The following is a 10671-nucleotide window of genomic DNA, read 5'->3' on the forward strand; positions in this document are numbered from 1 at the left end:
TTTCCAGAACAGGATGGGGACAGGGAGGAGGGACACGTAGGGCATCAAGCCCCTGGGAGGGAGTCCAAGTTGTTGATGAACAGGGAGCAGATTTCCTCTCCCTAGGCAACAGCCACACCTCCCAGCCAGGGCCAGCGCCCACCGGGCCACCGTCTTCTCCTGTCCTCCTTCAACCTGCTCCATGAGGTAATGCTTATGAAAGCTCATGCTTCCGACAGTGATGCTCTGCTGAATTTGCTCCTCCCTTGGTCTCTGGCTGGCTGGCTTCTCCCACGACCCAGGGAGGTCTGTGAGGTCTGAATGCCGGACAGCTGAGGCTCATGAAGCCCAGAGTGCCTCGCCAGGCAGGGGCTCTGTGGTTCAACAGAGGGCTCCAGTCTCGGGAGAGCATTACCCCAGCAGCAGAGTCCATGTATGTTGGAGCGATGTAATATAGTATGACTTTTCGCTTTAATGGAATTTTTCTAGACCACTAAGAAAAAAGACTCCATTAAGCACACTACAAGGGTCTCTACTTATTAGTATTTTAGAACAGTGGCAAAACATTTCGTGAATCTAATTATTGCTGACAAATATGAAAATTGAAATCAAAGTTAAATTTTCAGCTACAGTGCCTCATATGCCAGCCCTTCTCTGACTTTGACTACTGCACCAACACGTTTATTCTTCCAAGAGTTTCAGCAGAAGATTGGCTATTTTCCCTCTCCCCTCATACTGCTTGCTTGCTTCCCGCAGCCCCTCAGCACCCCCTGGCTCGGACCCTATATATTTTGAAGCATTAAATCTGACATATTCATCTTGGTGGCTGGCACGAGCTAACTAACTTCATGTTTACTTGTCACAGATACAGAAATGGGCTGAAGCTGCTTCCCTCTCCCCACTCTCTCTCCTTCCACCCCCAGTCCTAGCCTTCCTTTTTTTTTTCAGATAAAAGTCATTTGACTGATTTCAAATTCCTCGTGATATCAGGACAGAAAAAAAAAGGACTTGTCAACACCTTTCTTTCTTTTTCCCTATTAAGCATACTGTAAAAATCAATCCCTTTTGTCACTTCACTCTGCTTGCGAGAATGTTTAATGGATGTCAAGGGAGCTAATGATCGCTGGTAGAAAATTCATTTTAGATTTGCTATTTATAAAGTACTCAGTACTCAGGTGGGAAATTAACATGAGGCGAGGAGTCGGGTGCAGTGGGGGGAGGGAGAGGAATATAGAACTGGGGCCCTGCCAGGCTGGCAGTTGCTTTGTGTGGGCGGTACCTGAGGCATTCTGGGGGCAGAGGCCACATGTGTCAGAGATGCTGGGTGGGACAGGGCAAAGAGCATGGGCTCAGGAAACCTCCAGACCTGGGTAAGTTGATCTTTCTGAGCCAAGATTTTCTCAGCACTAAAATCATATCTATAACACCTAGCTCACAAGGTTGTAGAAAGGATTAAATAAAATATCACACATAAAACATTTACCAGTGCCTGGCACTGAGTATCAGTACATGTTTAATAAATGTTAAATTTCTTTCTCTGTAGCCCCATAGCTCTGTGAGGGGGTCAGGACAGGACAGGTCAACACAGAATTGCTCCAGGATCTGGAACCTGCCATGGGTGCACTCACGCACGAGCCCACGTCAGAACCCTGAGCATCCCCTGGCATCTACAACATCCAGGTGATCAGATTAGCCGGTGGTTGTCAAACATCAGGTGAGCGTCAGAATCCCCTGGAGGGCTTTTTAATAAACAGACTGCTGGGCCTCATTTCAGAGGTTCTGAAGGTCTATAGGCCAGGGGCAGGGCCTGAGACTCTGCATTCCTGATAAGTTGTCAGGTGATGCTGATGATGCTGGTCTGGGACCACACTTTGGGAACACAGATGTTAAGCATACAAACTCAACTGTTTCCTGAAACAGTGTAGCCCCACTGTCTAACCAGCACCGCCCAGATAAAGCGACAAGTCCTTCCCCACCCCTGACTCATCCACACCCCCTCAAACCAGTATTGGAGTCAGAAGTTTGAGGCAAATCACTTAGTGCTAGTTAATTCATTCCCCAATTTTACATCACTGGCCAAGCAGGAGAGGCAAGGGCTGACGTTTTCTGGCTTGCTGCGGTATGTAGCCAAGCCTCAGTTTCCTCTTTACATGGCTGGTGCCTCAAGTGCTCAGATGGATCCACTTTGTCCCCGCGATGTCCTCTCAGTTGCACATGGAACTCCAGGTCACGAAGCTCCAGTCTACCCACACCCTTCTAATTTCTCCTTTTCCTGGCCCTTCTCTTGGATACTTCTCTGTTATATTTGGATTAACTGCAAATCTCCTTTGATTACTCGCTCACTGTTGAAACAGACAACCTGTTGCCATGTGTTTGATTACTGAATCCCAGGGGAGTTCCGATTTGTAATGCAGCCAGTTACAGTACACTTGGCATTACACACAGTCATTGAGCTGCTAATTCATTGTCTAAGAAGTTGCTTTTCAGTTTCTGATTTTTCAATAATAGGCTTCTCACGAAGCCCTTAAGCTTCGGAAATAGGCCAAAAACTGCTTTTCCAGTCATTTACATAAACACAAGCGGATCAGGAGGGACAAAAAATGGAATAATTTTACACGTGATTCCTGGGGGCTCTGAAGCCTCGGTGGATAGCACGTCAAGGCTGCAGGTCTGCAAAAGCACCGTGGGAAGTATGCAGGCTCTCAGAAAACCTGACACCAAGGCGAATGATAAATCCTGAAATTTCTCCTGACGCCTAGGCTGCCGCTTTGCCGGGGCTGGGCAGATATTCTGGGCACCAGCAAATTGTTCTGTCAGCAAGCCGCTCCCTCAGCTGCATCTTGTTAGGGAGTCTGTCACTCATTCCCCAGTCACAGCACCACAGTCCCACCTCTGAGGTGGCGTCCTGTCACCTGGGACAGGTAAGGAGGTGGTGTGGAAAACCTGCCCAGAAGACAGAGTCCTGAGGGAGGGAGCTCCATCTCCCTGAAGCTTGCTCCATATTTTGGCTGTGGGGGATGTGGATTCAGGGCCTGGCCCTTATATGGGTGCTCCCTTACTTCAAGAGGGAGGAACTTTCTGGCCTGCAGGCCACTTTCAACCACCATCTTGTTTCTTTCTCTCTTCTCTCTCTCTCTCCCCCACCCTTTTTTCAAATGTAGATTTTACAAATAACCCAATGAACCAGAAAGAACCGCCATTCTTTTTCTTCCCAGACAAATCATTTTCCTCTTCATTAAAGAGTAAAGAAATAGACTACTATAACTTTTACCTAATTCCGACCAGGCCATTTTCCTTGCACACCTAGCCCTTAAGGGACAAAAGGGAAGGTGCCAGATAAAAACAGAACAGAAACAAGATGCCCAGTTAAATTTGAAATTCAGACCAATAGCAAATTTTTTTTTTTAGTATAAGTATATGCTGTGCATAATAAAAAATTACTTGTTGCTTATCTGGAATTCAAATTTATTGGGCATCCTGGATTTTTATTTGCTAAATCTGGCAGTTCTAGCAAAAGGAAATATTCAATTTCTTAGTTTAGATATTTTCATAGCTTACATACCACCAAGCTTGCTTTGTCCTGATATTTTGTTTTGTTTTGTTTTGTTTTGTTTTATTAATTTATTTTTTTTATTCTTATGTTAATCCCCATACATTACATCATTAGTTTTAGATGAAGTGTCCCATGATTCATTGTTTGTGCATAACACCCAGTGCTCCATGCAGAATGTGCCCTCCTCAATACCCACCACCAGGCTAACCCATCCTCCCACCCCCCTCCCCTCTAGAACCCTGTTTGTTTTTCAGAGTCCATCGTCTCTCATGGTTCGTCTACCCCTCCGATTTCCCCGCTTCATTCTTCCCCTCCCGCTACCTTCTTCTTCTTCTTTTTTTTTTTTTTCTTAACATATATTGCATTATTTGTTTCAGAGGTACAGATCTGAGATTCAACAGTCTTGCACAATTGACAGCGCTTACCAGAGCACATACCCTCCCCAGTGTGTTTTGTTTTGTTTTTTCCTGAGATGGGTATATTCAAGAGAAACTGACACCCCTCCCATGAGGGCAGAACTATACACCCCCCCCACACACACACCCCCAGAGCCCAGACTAGGAGTGGCCCTTCCAGTCAGAACTCCGTCCATCTGTGTTCACCATTTCTCTAAGTCAGTGGTTCTCCAAATTCAGCATCAATCACCTGAAGGGCTTATTAAAATGCACGTAGCTATGTTTCAGAAAGCCCCAGACTTTCTGATTCAAAGACCACACTTGAACAGCCACAACTCTAAGCACATTGTGTAAAAACAAACCCCTACCTCCTCCCCATGGGCAGACGAGGCACAAGGAAACTGCTGTGAGGGATCTGCTTGAAGGCTCAGTATAGAAATGATGGAATAGAGTAGATCTCAAAAATCTTTGTCCTCCTTTTCAGCCTTTTAAATTCTTTTCCTGGCCTTATTTATTCCATCATTCCATCTTCAACATTGAAGCAAGTTAGGACAGTGTTGCACTGGGCTAATCCTGCAGGAAGGACATCGCTGACAGAGATCAGTGTGTGCAAAGGCACTGTGTTGTGGCAGGGCATTAGTGTCCAGGGTCAGTGCCTGGGGTCAGTGGGGCAAAAGGGCAGAAGCAGAAGGGTGCCGGGAGACAGAGCAAGAAAGGGGCTGGGGCAAGATAGGGAAGGGACTTCTGTGCCAAGTTAAGGAACTTGGGCTTTTGTCTTGAAAGCCAGCCATGTGGAGCTAACAGATATTTTAAGAAAGGACTGAGGTGACAAAATTTGTTTTTTTAGCAAGATAATTAATTATTAGCAAGAGAGAAGATGGACTCATCTGAGGAGAAAAGTGGTAGCAGGGGACCTATTTAGAGGCTGCATTAGTTTAGCAAGACATGGCTGGAGCTTGAACTGAGACAGGGACCACATGTAGGAAAGGAGGGAGAGAGAGATACAAAAGGTCACTCAGAGGCAGACCTGAACTGAGCTGGGGAGTGATTATAGGAGCAAGAGGGGTAGAGGGGGGTGGAGGGTGTAGTGCAGTCCCCAGGTTTCACAAGCATAATTCAGTGAAACATGGAAGCTACATTCCAAGGAAGTTTAAATATCCTATTTTACAGATGGGGAAAACAAAGGCTCTAGGGAAAACACACACACACACACACACACACACACATACACACAGCCTCAATTCCAAAAGTCAGAGTTAATGACAGGGCTGGGATGAGAAAGAATATTCTGACTGATGTGAGGATCAAGAAATATGGTCTATGTGGACATGCTCTGCAAACCGTAAATATAAAACTGTGTCTGGTGTAATTCCTTCGAGAGTTAACTCAAGAAAGGAGTTGGGAGGTGAGCACATGTTTGAGAGATAGTCTGCTACCATCTCCTAAATGGTAGGACCAGAACCATAAAAAGAGATGAAAAAATCAGGTAGGAGTGGATCAGATTGTATATTAACATCCAGAGAGAAGAGAATGTCATGAGGAAAGGAGGGAGATTTTGTGGAATCCCGAGTCAGCCCTTTTGCCCATTACACAAGTCACTGTTTTAGTCTTTTTCTGCTTTCTGGAAAACACAGCCTACAGGTTTATGGACACATGTGTGAACATGTACACACATGTGTGCAAACACATATCTTTCCCAAATTACACTCAGAGAAAATCAAAGCCATTGAATGCAGACTCCTTCAACTTCCCGCAACCAAGGTGAAAGGTTTACCTGAATCCAAACTGTGCAAGGACAGCTGATTCTCTCTTTTTCCATTTTTCTTTATTCTGATAAAGTTCTATAAGTTCTATCCTGTAAGTTCTATACAACACAAAATTTACCATTTTAACAATTTTAAATGTGCAATTCACTGGCATTAAGTACATCCACACTGTTGTGCAACCAGCATCAGCATCCATCTCCCAAACTTTTTCATTATCCCAAAAAGAAACTTTACCCATTAAATAATAACTCCCCATTTCTTCCTCCCCTCAGCTGCTGGAAACTTCTATTTTCTGTCTCTATGAATTTGCCTATTCTAGGTACCTCATATAAGTGGAATCATACAATATTTGTCCTTTCATGTCTGACTTCTTTCACTCAGCATCATGTTTTCAAGGTTCATCCGTGTTGTAGCACGTGTCAGAATTTCATTCATTAATTACATTAAGGCTGGATAATACTTGATTGTACGTATGCACCATATTTCTTTCATCCATTCATCCACTGATGGACACTTGGGTTGTGTCCACCTTTTGCCTATTGTGAATAATGCTGCTGTGAACATGGCTGTACAAATATCTGAGTCCCTGCTTTCAAATTTTGGGGTTTTTTGGTATATACCTAAAAGTGGAATTACTGGATTATATGATAATTCCATTCGTAATTTTGGGGGGAACCACCAAACTCTTTCTCACAATGGTTGAATCACTTTACTTGCCCACCAGCAATGCACAGGAGGGTTCCAATTCAACTTCTCCATATCTTTGTCAACGTTTGTTATTTTCCTTTTTAAGTTTTTAACAATAGCCATCCTAATAGGTATAAAGTCATATCTAATTGTGATTTTCATTTGCATTTCCCTAATGACTAGAAATGTTGAAAACCCATGGTTAGATGCCACAAAGTATGTGGTGATACCTTAACCACATGTGTGTTGTATGGCCCAAGGGCTTCTTCCACCCTTGTCTAGGGGAGAGCTAACATTCCCTCCTGTCATACAACATGCTAATTGCCTCCTAACATTCATACTCCTCTTCTTCCATGAGAATAAAACATTACAGCAGCCAGGAACAAAGTGGAATATTTCTGTGGTTACACAGAAAAACTTCTATCATATTTAAGCCACTTTTATTGTGTAGTTTCTGTCATTTCCAGTTGAATCCAATCCTAATAGGAATTCTGAAATAAGTTTCTTCTTCCTTACTTTATTTTTTTAAAGATTTTGTTTATTTATTTGACAGAGAGAGACACAATGAGAGAGGGAACACAAGCAGGGGGAGTGGGAGAGAGAGAAGCAGGCTTCCTGCTGAGCAGGGACCCTGATGAGGGGCTTGATCCCAGGACCCTGGGATCATGACCTGAGCCAAAAGCAGACACTTAACAACTGAGCCACCCAGGTGCCCCCCTTACTTTATATAGTAATGCAATTTGTCTTTCTCCTTGTCTTCAAGATTCATTCTTTTACCAGTGCCCAAGATTTGCCACCCCTCACACCCTCTCCTATTCCCTAAGGGACCTCGCTTGGTCAGTCATCTCCTGGGTCTTCCTTTCCTCCTTCCCTTTTAGGAGCACCTGCCCTTCAGCATTCAAAGAGGTCTTTCCCATCTTAGAAAAGCAACAACATCCTCTCCAACTGCAATTCCTCTTTGTTTCCCCATTTCCTCCCTCTTGTTTTCTTAACAACAGCAATAACAACAACCAAAAAAAAAAATCTTTTTGAAATAATTGCCCACATTTTCTATATTCTCACCTTACTTTTGTCTCCCCACACTAGGTCCCCACCCCACAAAACTGTTCTCCCAAGGGGACAGAAGACCATCTTTGTTGAAGCTCAGAGGTCTCTCCTGAGTTCCAGATCAGTGTAGCTAACTTCATATTGGATAGCACCTCAAAAATGCCTATTAGGCATCTTCAAACCCATCATGACTCAAACTGCATTCATCACCATCTCCCTAAAACCCACCTGAGCATCATTTATCCCAAAACAAAAAGTTTTCTTTCATTTCCCTTTATTACTTATCATCCTCTTTCCTCTCCATCTCCAAGTCATAACCCTTCTACCTCCATAACAGTTGAATACTCCCAAATCTCCCCATCTCTGCAGCACTCATGCTCTCATTAACTTATGCCTGATAGGCTGCAACATCCTCTAGAAGGCTCCTTTGCCTCTAGTTTTGCCCCCAATTTAATTCATTTTCCACACTGTCATTAGAACAGTATTTTAACATTTTTAAGTAAACCAAATGTTACTCAACAAGTAAAACTGCAAATCTGATTATGTTACTATTGGACATGCAACCCTTGAACACACTTTCTTCTCTCAATATAAAATCTTTAATAGGAAACATAAGGCCATTCAAACTCTGACCTCTGCCTACATCTCTACCTACACATCTTGTCTTTCTACCTACATCCCTTCTCCCCCATCCCCTTTAGCACCAAAACCACACATACACACTCCATCTAGCCAGACTGGATATTGGATTCCTGAATTCCTACCATACTCTCCTGACTCTAGGCCTTGGCATATGCAGTCTGCTATACTAGTAACATTTCTCTCTCCTCTTACCTGGTTAAATGCAGTCATCTTTGTGTCTCGGCTTTCACATCTCTTCCTTCTAGAAGAATTTTCTGACCTGAAAAACCCCCAATTGCTTCCATAGCAAACAACACTTGCTTTTATCTCAGCACTTACCATGTTGTATTGAATTGTCTACTTCGCTGAGTATAAGAATTCTGTTTTGTTGTTGTTTATGGCTTGCATACAGTAAGGTATGAATAAATCATTCTGGAGTGGGTGAAATACAAATGTAAGTAAGAACTTGGCCATGCCCTTAGGTCTATTATATTGCTTTTTTTTTTTTAATTATTCACCTTGATGATGTGGAGATTACACGTCTATATCATTTGAGGATGACATAAAGCTGGTGGTGACAACTTATCAGAATCCAAAAATAATCTCAGTGGATTTAAATAAAGGACCCAAGGTGCAGTAAAATTTCAAATACTTGGAAGAAATATTTAAAGAAAATTAACCATAAGCCAGAATAAGAGAGGTCTTACATAATAGCATTTTGTCAGAGGAATGAGTACAACATCAATATGCCAATAGTGTGGTATCTCTGAAAACAAACAAACAAACAAACAAAAAACAGAAAAGAATACAATAATAAAGTGAACCTATGTAACTATAAAGTCCAAAATGCGGTAGGTAATAGTCCATGCCCAACTTTAGCAATCAAACTACATCTGCGAGAATTTGTCTGGTAATGCATTTTAGTGGTTCAAACTGGAGCATGTTCAGAAGATAAGGATCAGTATGATTAATGGTCTAAAAGTTATGCCATATGATAATCATAAGAAGGAACTAAGAATGTCAAGATAAGTAGGGTTCATGATAGCCATCTTTTAGAAAGAGGATCACATAATATTTCATATATTCCTTATATTTTTGAGCAGCTCTAATTGGCAGAAGTTAGAAAGAGGCAAATTTTTGTTCAACATAGATTCATTAGGATTATATTCATCTGTGAGTAATAGAAACCTAATTAAATAAGATTTTTTTTTTCTCATAAGTGATAGTGAGTATGTGAACATGTATTCTAGTGCTGGTACAACTGCTATGTCCTCTTGAACCCAAGGTCTTTTAATTAGATTAAGCCATATGAAATTGCCTATACTCAACTATTTTTGATTTACCAAAACAGCGGAGTCCATTTGGTTCAACCTAAAAGCTTCCTTCCTTGCCATTCTTTTTTTTTTTTTTTTTTAATTTGCTTCCATACCCAGTGTGTAGGCCAGTGCAGGGCTTGAACTCACAACCCTGAGATCAAGACCTGAGCTGAGATCAAGAGTTGGATGCTTAACCAACTGAACCACCCACGTGCCCTTTTGCCGTTGATATGTATTGTTTGTCCTCCTGTTTCCAAGCTGTTTCCTGGATCTCCAGGTAGTATGCCATTCTCTTAGTCAAGAGGAATCAGCAATGATAAGGTTTAAAAAGTGCAGGCTTCCTGAGTATAATCTTCAAAACTCCAAGTAAACTTATACTTACATTCCATTAACCTGAACTGCATTACATGACCATACTCAGCTATAAGGGAGTTTGGGTGGTGAATATTTTAAATGGGCACATTGCTGCCCTGAACAAATTTAGAGCACTGTTTATACAGAGAAAGGATAATAATTGATTTTGAGGTGATATCGAAAGTGCTTACCAGAATAATGTTTTCTCACAGAGTTTATCAACTATGGAAAGGGATGCTAATATCATTTATTCTTCATTGTATCTGCACAATAGAATCATCTATAGTTATTTCAAAATAGAAGGGACTCTGCCCCATACTGACCTATTCAATGAGAATTTTTGTGAGTCATGCCTGGGCATCTGCTTATAACAATCTCCACAGGTGATTTTGATAGGCAGCCAGAACTGGGGACCACATCGCAGGTGGTTAGTGTCTGCTCACTGAGAGTCTCTGGAATTGTTGGGCAGAAATTGGTGAACGTCATTAGATGGGATTGTTGCCTTAGGGGGGAGACTGAGAAAATTCTATGATATCTCACAACTCTAGAAGTCTGTGAAAAAGCTTTTTTATTTGATGATTAAATTATTTTGGCCTTGACAAGGCTTCAGCAGTGCAAGAAAGTAATGAAAAAAAAAAATGGTGACAAGGCATTTAGATCCTTCTATTAAGAAGTGTTAGGGGGAAAGGAAGGAGAAATGCAGAACAATTAATTAATTCTTATTTGTTTTCAAAATTAGCAAAATGGTATATCCAACTGCAGATGTCTATGCATCACCAGTTGCACTGAGAAAAAAGCTGTCAATTAACCTTTTCCATGTCTGAGCCAAGTTTCTTCTTGGGTGTTTAGGAGGAGAGTCAAATGCCCTAGTGGACAACTTTGTGAAAGAAAGAAAAAGTAGATCTGAAGAAGAAGTAGATCTGAAGATAAGAAACACCTGACCACTTCATCTT

General features: G+C 42.0%; 1 non-coding gene across 1 annotated transcript; it reads right to left on the bottom strand.

The window, feature by feature from the left end:
* Window positions 1–6570: 6570 nt before the first annotated feature.
* LOC123326336 lies at window positions 6571–6696 on the bottom strand. The gene has a single exon (XR_006541040.1). It is a non-coding gene; the product is annotated as a U6atac minor spliceosomal RNA (small nuclear RNA).
* Window positions 6697–10671: the final 3975 nt, after the last annotated feature.

This window comes from Neomonachus schauinslandi, chromosome 11 (assembly GCF_002201575.2).
Source record: "Neomonachus schauinslandi chromosome 11, ASM220157v2, whole genome shotgun sequence".
Taxonomy (NCBI): Eukaryota; Metazoa; Chordata; class Mammalia; order Carnivora; family Phocidae; genus Neomonachus; species Neomonachus schauinslandi.